Source organism: Spinacia oleracea, chromosome 6, assembly GCF_020520425.1.
Source record: "Spinacia oleracea cultivar Varoflay chromosome 6, BTI_SOV_V1, whole genome shotgun sequence".
In the NCBI taxonomy this organism is placed as follows: Eukaryota; Viridiplantae; Streptophyta; class Magnoliopsida; order Caryophyllales; family Amaranthaceae; genus Spinacia; species Spinacia oleracea.
In genome coordinates, this window is record NC_079492.1 from 78575965 (window position 1) to 78587883 (window position 11919).

The following is an 11919-nucleotide window of genomic DNA, read 5'->3' on the forward strand; positions in this document are numbered from 1 at the left end:
ATAAAAGACAACTTTGGAAGTTTCCCAGTCCATAATTCGTATGGAGTCTTTTCAACAGCTTTTGACGGAGCACGATTCAGTGTGAGTGCTGCAGTTTGCAACGCATGTCCCCAGAACTGTAAAGGAAGTTCGGCTTGACCCATCATTGACCTGACCATATCAAGTAAGGTCCTGTTTCTCCGTTCCGACACTCCATTCCATTGAGGTGTCCCCGGAGCAGTCAATTCAGAAAGAATACCGCATTCTTTTAGATGGTCATCAAACTCGTGGCTAAGATATTCACCTCCTCGATCCGATCTTAGAGCTTTGATTTTCTTGCCATGTTGATTCTCTATTTCATTTTGAAATTCTCGGAATTTCTCAAACGATTCAAACTTGTGCTTCATTAAGTAAATATAGCCATATCTACTGAAGTCGTCCGTAAACGTTATGAAATAGCTGAACTCACCTCTAGCTTTCGTACTCATAGGCCCACATACATCCGTATGTATTAGCCCTAGTAGTTCACTTGCTCTTTCTCCCACCTTTGAGAAAGGTTGCTTTGTCATTTTGCCAAGTAAACAAGATTCGCATTGATCAATCTTCTCTAAGTCAAATGATTCTAGAATTCCTTTCCGTTGAAGTAATTCCATGCGCTTTATGTTTATATGGCCTAATCGACAATGCCACAGAAATGTGAGATCCGAATCACCAGTTTTAGCCTTTTTGGTATTTATGTTATAAATGTGTTTGCTCGTATCTAGCACATAAAGACCATTTTCTTGTTGTGCTGAACCATAAAACATTCCATTCAAAGAAAAAGAACAACTATTATCTTTAAATTGAAAACTAAAACCTTTAGAATCCAAACTTGAAACGGAAATGATGTTTCTGGTGATACTAGGAACATAGTAACAATTTTCTAGTTCCAAAACAAACCCACTAGGCAAAGAAATAAAATAAGATCCTACGGCTAATGCAGCAATCCGTGCTCCATTTCCCACGCGTAGATCCATCTCGCCTTTATCAAGCTTCTTACTTCTCCTTAGTCCCTGTGAATTGGAACATAAGTGTGAGCCACAACCAGTATCTAATACCCAAGAAGTAGAATTAGCAAGATTACAATGTATAACATACATACCTGATGGAGAAGCAACGTTTCCGTCCTTCTTCTCTTCCTTTAGTTTGGGGCAATCTCGCTTGTAATGACCAGTTTCATTACAATTGAAGCATTGCGATGTAGATGGAGAACGATCCTTCTTCATCTTCTTCTTGGATGGCTCCACTTGCCTTCCTGAAGTAGATGGAGATGCACCCTTGCTTTGGATCTTCCCCGGAACCTTTTTCTTGATTTTCTTACTCTTTACTTTTAGCGATGCTTGCTTATCACTTACAAAGTCGAATTCGTACTGATGAAGCAAGTAAATTAGTTCACTAAGAGTATTCTCCCTTTTCTTGGAGAAATAGAGTAGTTTGAATTTCTTATAACCAGGGTGAAGAGAATTCAAAAGTATTCCCGCAGCTGCAGAATCTGGGAATGGATCACCAAGTAACTCAAGCCGGTTGAGAAGCCCAACCATTTTCTTTGTATGAGTTCTAATTGGCGTCTGTTCTGTCATTTCAAGATCAATGACCCTTTCCCTTGCTTTTTGTCTTTCGACGTCAAAGCAACAACCCAGTGGAGCGTTAAGCTTTAGATCCTCAAATGAATTTACCAATTCAGAAACATTTTGGTCGACATGATGACCACCATGTTGGAATCTACCACGACATATATCCCTAAGATGCCTTAGGAGTGCCCATGGCTCGTATGCAACGAACCTTGCACTCCAATCATTGGGGATAGAGCCAAGAATAAGATCCATCACTAGCGACACGTGGCTTGCCCACGTACAGTGCTTTTCTGGAGTCATATCCTTTGAGTAATAGCTGGGGATGGGATGGTTAACTACATATTCAATGTTGTTCCACCTGAGGACTTGCCGAAGCTTCCTCTCCCAATCAAGAAAGTTTGATAGGTTTAATTTTACATCCAGAATTTCAGTTACTTTGAGTTTTGTTTTGATCGCGGCCATTTTGATTACTACAATAGAAAAGAATTTGCAATAAATAACCATTCATACAATTCAATAACTTTTAAATAAAAGCAAAACATGCAATCATTAAAGCTATTAAAAACATTTCATTCATGCAAAAAGCAAAAACATGGTCCAAAATGAATGAAACGATTCCAAGACCCCAAAAGTCCTAAATCCTTAAGCAGCTTTAGCATGTCTTAAGTAGTTTAAGATTTTAGGTAAGAAAAACCTATTGCTAGTAATCTCCAAATTACTCTTGGTTAATAAATTAATGCCATAATTTATCCCATTGCCACAACTTAATGCCATTGTTGTTTGAGTTGTAACCACAATCAATGTGCTCCTTTAGGACGCCTTACCACCTAAGTCAACTAAAATAGCACCTCGCTTTAGCGTAAACCTACTATCTTAGATCCCTAGATTTTTGTAAGTTTTGATTTGGAAGGCAATTTTTAAAACTCAACATTACTTGGACCTAGTTGTTTCAATGTTGGTTCGATTATTTAGTGAACTTAAAACTAATCGATTCATAGGAAACAACCTGTTCATGTAAAGCATACATACATTCATACATTCACACATAATATATATATATTAAATTGCATAAATAATTGGTGATCTAGTATGGCCCAAAACTTTTGTCTTGAAGCATCCAATCTTCATCACCTCCTTGTTAGCTTGGCATCGTCTTGAATTTTCGTTCAAATGCTAACTTAAAGTTCTAAACTTAGAAATACTTGAAAATAATAAATTACATCAAAATTTCCATGGTACGCAGACCATATTTAAAACTTTACATTCAAAGATAGAACGGTGCGCAGACCGTATTTAACTATCCTAAATTGGCCATACTAGTCACTTGGAGTACCTGCATTGCATAAAATATATATTCTACGCAGTCATCCATTCGTATGCTAAAACGAATGGCCCATGTAAATATGCAAGTATTTACGTGAATTAATTAAAATTCACGTTCACATAAACGCGTCCTAAAAGATTAATCAATTTCCAATTTATTAATCCTTAGACTTTATTCTAATTAAAATTGAATTTAATTAAAATAATGCGACCTACGAAATAATTAAAATAATTATTTCATTTTAATTTCATTTAGTGGCTCCCACTTAAACCAATAATTATTCCGGATAATTAATTATGAAATATTAAATTAAAACTCGCGGCCCGGCCCAAGCAAATAAAATATTAAATTAAATATCCCGTTAGTTCAAATTAATGCAAACATACGAAGCCCAACGAATTAAACGATTTAAAAAAAGGTTCAATTGCCTAATCGGGCTAGGCTTGCGCCCAGCCCCGCCTTGCGTGAAGCCCAAGAGCACACGAGCATTGCCCGCGCACCCCCAGCCCCATCGTGCGTGAGGCCCAAGAGCACACGAGCAATGCCCGCGCGCCCCCAGCCTCATCGCACCGCATGTGCACCGCGTACCCGCAGCCATGCTGCCCCTGCGTTGCGTGTGTTGTGCATCAAGTGTGCTGGACGTCGCAAGGCTTGCCCTTGCTTCGTCGCAGCCCCGCAAGCGCCCTCGCCTGCCCCTTCCTTGCCTAGCGCGCACGAGGCACACAGCCTTGCTGCTGCTACCCGTGTCGCATGGCTCGGCGAGCACAATGGCCTCGTATGGCTCGACGAGCCATACTTCCACCATGCTTATGTTCGTGTTTTTTGGTTCGTAATACGGACCAACTTAATTAAAATTAAATTTAATTCACGAACTTGCATTAATTTTATTTTTCAAAAAAAGTTACGATTTAATTTTCGAAAAACAACGATTTTTAACGATTTAATAAACTTTAACGACAATCCAATTTCGTAAAATTAATAAATCAAGGGCTAACAATATTCAAACTTTCAAGAACGATCGAATCAACTTTAAAGTTTGAACTTTTAATTAATAAAATCCGAAACTTTATATCGTTCATAAACAATTAAATTTCAGATTATTAATAATTTGGTTTAAGTGCGATTAAAATTAACGAAACCAATCAAAATTTTAATCCAATAATTTTTAAAATTAGCCACTGACCCATGAAATTATACCCCCTTCCCCAATTAACCGAATTATTAAACCAAAATTAACTAAAATTCAATTAGGGTTGTAAATTTTACGAATGGGGGAAAGGCAAAATTAGGGTTTATACTTATCGGAAAAATCTTAAAATTTTTACCATAGATCAAATATGTACCCAGCAACATTGTGTCAAAATTTCAAGTAATTCCGAGTAGCTTAGGTCGACCTTTTAATTGAATTACTGTCCGACACTTTTAATTTTTAATGAAAAATTAACAAAAACGCCCAAAAACCGATGCTTCGAGGCCTGTTTTCGCAATTCTATTCACATGAGTTAATCTTAGAAAATCGTTTTTCATCAGATTACGGTTTTAAAAATCGAAAAAGCGAATATTTTTGATTTCGGAACTGCCAATTTCGCAATTAATCCCATAATTCGAAAAAATTCCGAAAAATCAACAAAAATTCCACAAATTTCGACAATGAAAAAGCAATAATAATCATGCTAATTCATGCTTTGAATATATAAGGCTCATGATACCACTATAGGGGAATACAGTTAAACATAATAACATGTGCGGGACAATCCCCAAAGCCAGGAAACATGTATAAAGCACAGATTAAGCAAACTTACATTCGAAGCGTGTTTTCCACGTTAATCCGTCAACGAACACGAACAGAGAACTCCACTTTTCGTTCCTCTACTTGGTTCACCGACACGTCAGATCCTTCTTGATAATCGTAGGTTAGAAAATTGATCAAGAGTTTGTGCTTTTGGGAAGAACAATTCTAATGGAGGCACAGAGAGTTTAGGGTTTCTCTTGCCTTAGGTTAGAATCTGATTTTGCATCATTAGGTTATTGGAAAACATAAGTTGGGATAATATTATAACCCTTAGGTTATAATATCAACCGGCCAAGGCACATAGGCCATGCGCCAGCCAGCCACGTCCGTGCAAGCCCACACGCGCACAGCCACACAGGCGCTGGGCCTTGGGCCGCACTGTGTGCGCTGCTGCTGCTGTACCTCGTGTGCGCGCGCGCCCAGCCAAGGCTTGGGCCTTGCGCGCTGGCTCGCTGCTACGCCCAGTGGGCCTTGCGCGCTTCCGCGCCTTGGCTCGTTGGGCTGGCAGCGTTGCCCCTTTCCGTATCTGCGATTAATATATTTCCGATATATTATTTATCGTTTCGTATACGACGAATCACCGTCGTACGATACGATTTATTCGTTTTGCCTAGCTTACGAATATTCGCCATACGGTATACGATTCCGATGCAAGGTCGTATCGTATAATACGTTTTCCAACTAATTCCCGAAAAGCAATTAAATGAATTTCGATTCATTTAATCCGGTGATCTGTTACGTGTCATTGGTGTGACCTTGTAGGTTCAGTCAAGAGTAAGTTGTGAGTTCAATATCCATTAGAACTCACTGATCGGAAGCATTGCTCCAGCTAGCTGTTCCGATCACTTGATCTCACTGAATTAATTGTTCGCAATTAATCTGAACCTTGGTATTAGACTTAATGCACCTTGGGTGAAGCACATATTTCCTTCATGAGTGTCCCTTCAGCACAGTTCGGGGAATAGGTTTGTCCCCAAGGACCCATCGGAGTCCATGCTGGCGCCGGATGAAGAGTTTGCCCGGCTCTATGTGAATGCTAGGGGCGATGCTGTTTGCCGTTCTTGGAGGGACTTTGTACAAAGCAAGGGTAGCTATGATGATTTCCTGAGGAGGCTGGCTCCACCAGTACGCTTCGTACTGCCGGTGAGCTTTCGAACTTTTTATCTTGTATTCTTGTATTCTTGTATGTTGTATGTCGGTTTGATTGTATGATTGTATGTAGGAGGAGGAGGTTGATCCCGAGGACATTCCCTATGCTGATAGGGTCCTCCGCTATGAGAACTCGGACGGGGAACAGGTTGAGGTGACCATTCCGGTAGCTTCTCCTCCGCACCGGAGATCGTATGATGTTGTACCTGAGCATTATGCAGCTGTAAGTACTGTTGCATTTTCTTGAAACTGATTGTAATCTTGTATTTGGGAATTGATCTTGAATTTTGTATGCAGGCGCCTCGGGTGAGAGTGCGTCGCTTAATGCTCTTGATTGATTCCTGGAAGAGGTATTTTGTCAAACTGACCCAGAAGCTTTCAGGCCGGGACAGAGAGGTGCTTTGCTTGATTTTGAAATTTGTATTCTGGAAACTCGAACTTGGATGTTGATTCTTGAAATTTGTATTTTGTATAGGAGCGCAGTCGAGGCCGCAGAGGTTCCGTTGATAGGGAGCCCCAGGTGGAGACTTCCTTGAGGCAGGAGGGGCCGAGTTTGGATTTAGGACAGGGGTCCGGTGCTGGTACTCGTCAGAGGCATTCGTATGCTGATCGGGGAGCTGCCCCTTTTGTATATGCTGATCCTACCAGGCATTCCTTTGGGGGTGCAAGCAGTTCGAGGCCTTTTGTTCCTCCTCCCGGTTACTATTTCGGAGGGAGCGGTCCTCAGCCTTGGAGTGTAGATCCTTGGACTTGCTGGCATGAGATGGAGAGGATGCGTCAGGCGTAGATGTTTGAGGTACATCGCCAGTTCATGGCGATGCAGCAACCTTTTCAGCACCCTTCCCCTCAGCAGGGACCCTATCGTTCTCCCAGTACTCTTCGTATCTCGGAGCAGGATCCTGGTACCCCTGGGACAGAGCTGGATCGGGATTTGGAGCGCCTTAGGAGGCGGAACAGGGACAAGGAGCCCATGGTTGACATTGTGAAAGAAATAATGCCCTTGGTCCAAGTATGCATTCAATGTTAATTCTAATAAATGCGGTTCAGTATTAATTAACAAGTTAATAATTCAGTGAGATCAAGTGAGCTGAATGCCTAGCTAGAGGCCGCTTCAGTTCAAGTGGAATTAATGATATTAATCCACAGCTTACTCTTGACTGAACCCGTAGGGTCACACAAATAGTACGTAAACGGATCAATTATTTAATGGCATTAAATACTCCATCTATGGATATTCGGAATCGACGGATCTTGGTTTCAGTGGGAGCTGAGATCGTCACAGGCAAGAAATGAATACTCCGGAAACGATGATATTGCCGGAAACGGAAATATGGATCGTATCGGAAATATAAATATTATCCAAGTCGTAGATGTTGCCGGAAACGGAAACATGGTACGTATCGGAAAATATTATCGGAAATGGAAATATTGCCGGAATCGGAAATATTGCCGGAAACGGAACTATTGTCAGAATCGGAAATATTATCGGAATCGGAAAATAGTTCCGGAAACGGAAATATTAAATATTTGTTCGAAACGGAAATTAATTCCGGAATCGGAAATATTAAATATTATTCGTATCGGAAATGAATTCCGGAATCGAGAATTTAATCGGAAGCGCATCGTACGAATTAGCATCGGACGAGGCCTGCCAGACGAAGGCCCAGCACGAAGCCGGGCCATCGCCCAGCAAGCCAAGCGCAACAACCACACGCCAAGCATACGACCAGGCCCAGCGCAAAAGCCAGGCCCAGCCGAAGCTTGGGCGCGCGCGCGGGGCTTTGACGAGTGGGCTGGCGCTGTGCGTGGGCCGCAAGGCCTGCGTGCGGTGCTAGCGTATTACTCGAAGTGTGTTACTCGAATCCTAAGGCTACCGGGATTCGTCATATGATTAAATCTAATCCTAAAAGATTTAGTTTATTTAATTAGAGTCCTAGTAGGATTATAATTAAATAAATTAGTATCCTAATAGGATTCCAAATCCTTTTCCATAACTCTATAAATAGAAGCCTAGGGTCACATATTTACAACGAGTTTTCAAGTATTCAAAGTGAGTTTTTGAGAGAAAATTCAGTCACACAATTGCCTAAAAGTGCCGAAAATAATAGTACCTTAAGGGCGATTCTAGTTGGTCAATCTTAAGGCGGATCCGGACGTGCTGTGGACTATCTACGGAGGGACGACATTTGGAGTCCTAAAGACTTGTTCTTGTTCGGTTCGGGCGCAGCTAGGGAAGGCACGCAATAAAGAGTATGCATCTAAACTATGCTAAATGATTATGTGTAAATAATATGTATTCCTGGCTTTATGATTTTTCTGCATGATTTATGAATTGTCATATGTATCATAACCTAACAGTGGTATCACGAGCCTCTTATTATTTTCATAATCTAAATTGCATGAACATGGTTAAATATTACAAATTTGCAAGAATTAAAAGGGGTGATTAATTTTCGTAATTGTTAATTAATTTCAAATTGCGTTTATTTAATTATACGTACGCAGTTTTTCGGCAGTTTCTTCGTTACTCATCCAAATCGAGTGATTTTTGTGTCAATTCCGCATGTAAAAGGCATTCTAAAATTTTGATTAAATATTTCCGATTCTTGTTGATAAATCTTGAATTTTTGATTGACCTACTGTATATGTTTAACAAGTTTGAATGCCTAGCCTTGTTAATTATGCAATCTAATTTGTAATTATGATTAATTTGTTGAAAATTAGAATAATTTAGATTTAATTTGATTTTCATAATTAATTATAATTTAATTAGATACCTATGATTAAAAACCACCATAAAAATTGTAAATTTATGATAAATTTTAAATTTTTATGACCTAGACTTGAATCCATGTTAATCGGAAATCAATTGAATAATAAATTTTCGATTTTTCGCCCTAAAATTATGAAATTAATATTATTTATTAATTTGTGATTAATTTTAAATATAAATTTTTTAAATTTTATGCGATTCGTTCATATAACTTGCACGCACAAAGCAATGGACGCTACGTGTTACCCTTAAGGGGTGTTGTATAGTGCGGGCATGTGATGACGAGCAAGGGAGCTCGTCGCCCATGCGGCACGAATGCAATGAGCAAGGCCATGGTGCACGAGCACAAGGCAGCAGCCCTGCCTTGTGTCGTGGGCTATGAGCAATGGACGAATGGGCGAGGGCGAATGCAAGGCACAGCAGTCGCGTGTGGGCAGCAAGCGAGCTGCGCCACAACGCGCACTGCCTCGCGCAAGCGCGCGCAGCGAGCGCGCAGCGAGCGCAAGCTCGCGTGCCACGAGTGCTGCGCCCAGCGTAGATACCTCGCGCAGCGAGCGCTGACTCGCACAAAGCAAGCGCTGGCGAGCGCGCGCAGCGAGCGCTGGCTCGCATCAAGCGAGCGCTGGCGAGAGAACGCAGCGAGCGATGGCTCGCGTGCATCGAGCGCTGGCGCGCGCGCAGCGAGCACCAGCTCGCGCGATGGCTTGCGAAGGATAGCAGCAGCAGCTATGCGACGCAGCGCATGGGCTGCGCGCACATGGCCAGCGATGGCTGTGTGCGTGTGGCCCATGGGCGTACGTTGCGTAGGGTGTTTGCGTTGCGATTAGATCGTTTTGAAATTTTAATTTGAAATTTTCAGTTTACGTAATTTTAATTAAATTTTAAATTAATAATTTAAATTATTTTCTTGGATTTTAATTTTGAATATTGTAATTATAATAAATTTTATTTATTCTAATTATTTTACTAAAATTAAAATCATGAATTAATTTAAATACGACTGAAATTAAATTAAACTTTTTGGATTCAATTATAAATTTATATGAGCTTTAAATTTTAATTAAATTTGTATGTTTCCGGTTAGACTATAAATACATTTTTATGTTTAAAATTAGTAAAGCATATGAATTTATTGGTTTAAGTGGGAGCCCTTTTAGTCATAAACTCTTGATTAGGTCTACAAATCCTTAAGGTTAAAACAACTTGATTAGAATTAATAAGGACTGAATATTTGGTAGATTATTGGTGCCCTTGATTAATTGCTGCAAATGTTTACGTGATGCATAATATGTTTTACTAACCAGCTATGTGGGCCATTCATGATAATGAATGGGTGAATGGTATATATTGTATATGTACTGTTTTGCAGGTTATGAAGTGACTAGTATGGCCCAAATAGGATAGAAAATATGGTCTGCGTACCATTAATTTGAATGTAATTGGTCTAAAGTACCAAAGTTGTTTTTCAATTCAAATATGGTCTGCGTACCATCAAATAGTTGTAATTAGTTTTAATTATAGCTTATCCTATTTGAAGAAAATGGTGCCTCCCACGGAGATTTTCAAGACGGACTTTGAAGTTAAAGCTTCAAGATGAAGTCGGGCCATACTAGATCACATTTATCTTATGCATGTTTTAAGTTATTTATTGCTTTTAAATATGTCTTAAAATGCATGAGATCAAAAGCTTGATTATGTTGCATGATTAAGGATTTTAGTTCACTTAAAATCTAAACAACATAGTAAGAGCCTTAAGTTCCAAACTTAAAAATTGAGTTAAAAGGTGCCATGCCAAAATATACACTTGCTTGGATATCCTTTACATCAATCTAGTAATAGTTTTCGCTCAGCGAGGTGTTACTTATTGGTCCTAAAGGGGCAAGGTACACAAATAATTGTGAGTACATGTTAGTTTTGGTGAAACTCAACGATATTAGTAAGGAGTCCTTTTATGTCGTGGCAAAATCGATAGGTTTACCTAATAAGTTCTTAGACGTACCTATCAACCAATAATAGTTTCTAGACTATTAGCAAAAGGCTTTTGCTTACCTAAGATGTTTTAGGATTAAGTCGACAAACTGTGCTTAGTTCTTCAATGATTTTAGGATCTTGGAATCATTTTATTCACACCTGCCGGAACACATAACTTGAATAAAATGCTTAATAAACATTGAATTATGCATGTATGCTAGAATTTAAGTTTATTAAGAGAAACTGTGAATGGTTATTTATTTGTTTATTCTTTTCAATTGTAGTTTTTAATATGGCAAACAACAATTCATTCAACATTCGATCAATTCTCGAAAAGGAGAAGTTGAACGGGAAAAACTTCCTTGACTGGCAAAGGAACTTGCAAATAGTTCTTATGCAGGAAGAAAAGGAGTATGTCCTAGAAGAGGCGATGCCCGAAGCCGCAGGCGACGGGGTCACTCAGGCAGCCCTCAATCGTTGGATTGATGCCAACAAGGATGTGAAATGTCTAATGCTCGCCACCATGAGTGCGGATCTGCAGAAAACGTTCATCAACTCAGATGCTTTCACAATCATCAGTGAGTTGAAGAACATGTTCCAAGATCTGGCTCGAGTCGAAAGATTCGAGACTCATAGGCAAATTCTTGAGACCAAGCTTAAGAAAGGCGAGCCCGTAAGTCCACATGTTCTCAAAATGATTGGACTCATTGAGAATATGAGTCGGCTGGATCAGCAATTTTCTCAGGAAATGGCTATAGACACCATCCTCCATTCTCTTCATAGCGGGTATGATCAGTTCAAACTGAACTACAGTATGAATAGTCTGGACAAAACGCTCACTGCGCTTCACGGTATGCTGAAGACCGCTGAAAAGACGCTCAAAAGTGATAAGCGGGATGTGCTTATGGTGCGTGGGGGCAAGTTCAAGAAATCTGGAAAGAAGAGGAATGCTAAGAAAGGTGGCAACAAGGCCAGCCCAACTAAGCAAACTGGCGCCAAATCTGTAAAGAGGAAGGTCAGTCAACCCACTTCTGAATCCGAATGCTTCTACTGCAAGAAGAAGGGGCATTGGAAGAGAGATTGCTTGAAGCTAAAGGAAGATCAGAAGAACGGAACAGTCGTTCCATCTTCAGGTATTTTCGTTATAGACTGTATACTTGCTAATTCAACTTCTTGGGTATTAGATACAGGTTGTGGCTCACACTTATGTTCCAATCCACAGGGACTAAGAAGAAGTAGAAAATTAAGCAAGGGTGAAGTCGACCTACGAATGGGAAATGGAGCACGGATTGCTGCATTAGCTGTAGGAACTTACTAT